The sequence below is a fragment of the Juglans microcarpa x Juglans regia genome, chromosome 4S, assembly GCF_004785595.1.
Source record: "Juglans microcarpa x Juglans regia isolate MS1-56 chromosome 4S, Jm3101_v1.0, whole genome shotgun sequence".
NCBI lineage: Eukaryota > Viridiplantae > Streptophyta > Magnoliopsida > Fagales > Juglandaceae > Juglans > Juglans microcarpa x Juglans regia.
Window position 1 is genome coordinate 7,647,248 of NC_054601.1, and position 3,234 is coordinate 7,650,481.

A 3,234-nucleotide genomic window follows, 5' to 3' on the forward strand; every position below is an offset into this window, starting at 1 on the left:
TGATGATCTTCGACGGTGAAGGTGCATGATCTGTCGTGCTATTACTTTGTCGGGAGTATCAAAAATAAATTTTATTTTTTTAAAAATAAGGTACAAATCTTCCGAATTATCAAAATTATTTATATATTTTATTTGCCCTTCAAACTTTCTCTCTCATGATATTTACAACAAATTCATAAAATTTATATAAAAAACTAATTTTTTAATATTAACTTTTTTTTAAATAATTACATAACATTTACATATTTTATAACTATATTTAACATTACTATAAGTCACATGACAATGTAGCATAAAGAAGACAACGAATATAAATTAAGAGCATAGTAATATTATTCTTTCACATATATCTTATTTAAGCGGTTAAGTCATGATTCGGTCGTTCACTAATGATTGACATAATAATTTTATTTTTAAAAAAAATGATAAATATAGATATTTTTTACAATATTTTAAATAATAATATTTTAAAATGAGAAGTATTTCTGTAAAATATTTTATAAAAATAATATTATTTTATAAAAATATTCTAATTTTATAATATATATTGTAAAATATGTTGTGCAAGAATTATTATTACTTTTTAAGTATGGTTGAAATAAAAATGATTTCAATTAATTAATTAATTAAATCTGTAATTATAGCATCAGAGTTGATGTCATGCTGAGTGCATAACAAATTAAATGATGGATGATGTAAAGTCCTCAATGTGATCGATGGTAGGTACATATGAGACACATGTGAAGTGTGGCTATTTTTATAAGATTTTTCTAAAAGTACATATTTTTTAAAAATATTATTGTATAAAATATTACAAAAAATGATGTGTATTTATTATATTTTATTAAAAAATAGTATAGATGCAAAAATTTGTGCTTAATAAAAAAAAATGCTTATCCCATTGAGGAAAGCTAGCCACCGAGAAAGGCTATTGATGGTGGTTTTTTTTTTCACTTAATAATTAATGAGTGTTTTAAAATGAATTTGTAACTTTTTTTAAAAAATATATATTTAAAGTGATTTGCTTAGAAAAGAACATATAAAATAAAAAAGTATATTTTACAGTTCTCGATAAAAACTATTGGGACCCGGCCTCTCGGTGCCCTTATAAGTCCCCTAATTAAAATGAAATTGTTTTGGGGAGGTATGTCCAACAAATTTTTACAGGAAGTCTTACGTACGTTATATACTTTTATTTAACTAATCCATGATTTGTTACTTTTATTTTTTTATTTTAATACTTAAATGTGTGTATTTAAGTAAAATGATATAGGCATCGTACGTATTCGTAATTAGTTTTAATTGCTCAATATATATATATATATATATATATAAGGAAAAGACTATGCCCACATAAGTATTCTACCGAATTCCTTTATTTTTTTAATTTTTTTTTACGTAATGATTAAGTAAGTATTTTTAAATGAATATGTGATTTTTTTTTTAAAAAATATCTAAATAGTTTAAAAAAATGGTGAAAGAACAAATAAAAAAAAGAGTTGAACTATTCAGTAAAAAATTTCTTGATAGTAGCAACGTCTTATATATAAGAATGGCTCTACAATCATCGCTTCTAGCTTTCGCTAAGAGTCACCGCTAGTTTTAGGATTTTTTTTTTTATATATGTATTTTTTAATATTTTTTTAAAAATAATAATATTATTAAAAAAATATATACTTAATTATTAAGTAAAAAAATAATAAAAAAATAAAAATTGAGAGCGAGAACTACCAGCGGCGGGACATCTATCATTTCTCTACATATAATGTAATGTGCTGCATATGAATGATGTACGTACGTACCTGTATTTGGTGACCCACTGACCAAGGCGTGAAAGAAAACAGCCATGAGAACCTTGCTGAAATCTGCTCCAACACATGACGTCATGCCTGCCCCAAATGGTATGAAATTCTTCGCTGTGACGTTCGCAGAGATGTCCTATATTTAATTCATCATCAGAGTCATCAAATGAAGCAAAACTCAGTCCATGTACGTATGTTAATATAATTCTACTCATCAGGAATGATTTTGGTGACGGAAGAGCGAATAAATTAGACGGGAGGTAGACCCAACATATTGCAGTACCTGCCATCGCCAAGGATGGAATGCCAGAGGATCCTCGTAAGTTCTTGGGTTCAGACGTTGAAGGGCAGAAGGAACTACCATAAGTGCCCCACTGTTGAGGATCCAGAATCCTCCTCTGATATTCAGCAATCCTCTCCATGATTATAGCATTGTATTCATTCTTGTATAATTTATTTCCATTTGTAATTTGTTTCCATGTACAGCCATACGTGGTTTACAAAACATTCTCATGGTATTAGACAGTTCTCTAGATTAACATTCATTTTTTTCCTGGTCTGTTGCTTTTCTCTTCCACGATCCATGGCTACCGAGCCTCTTTCTTTCAACACCATGGTATCAGACGGTTCCCATGGATTCTCTGAAGAAGCCATGGCTGCAACAGTTGGCATGGTCTCCCCACCTCCGGTGATGTTTGTCTCGCTCTTGAGCGTGCCTTTAGTCACGGATCCAAAACTCGTGAGATTCGTCTCACAGATGAGTTGCAGTTGATGAAGAAAGGCTCTCAGTCTGTTGCTAATTTTTCCCGAGATTTCAAATCTCTCTGTGATCAGTTGCTGGCCTTTGGACGTCTATATAATCCAAGATGCCAAATCTGTAAAACCGAGGGGCATACTGCTGATAAGTGCAAGAACCGCTATGATCGCTCGGATCCTTCGGCACAACTAGCTGAAACTTTTCAAGTTCTTATTCTTTGTCTGATGGTCCCTCCTCTGATTGGTACCTTGACACTGGCGCCTTCGCTCACATGACACCAAATTCGGCATCCCTGGACTCCTCTGAGCAATATGTTGGTAAGGACAATGTTGTTGTGGGAAATGGGGCGTCTTTACCCATCACCCGCGTTGGTACCTCTTCCTCTTGTCCCGACTTGCTTTTGCTTGATGTTCTAGTTGTTTCCTGCCTTACTAAAAATCTCTTATCCATTAGTAAGTTAACCTCTGATTTTACTTTACAAGTTACCTTTACTAATTTTTCCTTTGTTGTTTAGAATCGAAACACAAGAAAGGTGGTGGCAATCGAAAAACGTGATGGCGGTCTCTACGTACTCGAGTGCGGCAATTCTGCTTTCGTTTCTATCCTTAATAAATCTGCTCTTAAAGCATCATATGATTTATGGTATGCACGTCTTGGGCATGTTAATCCTTCTGT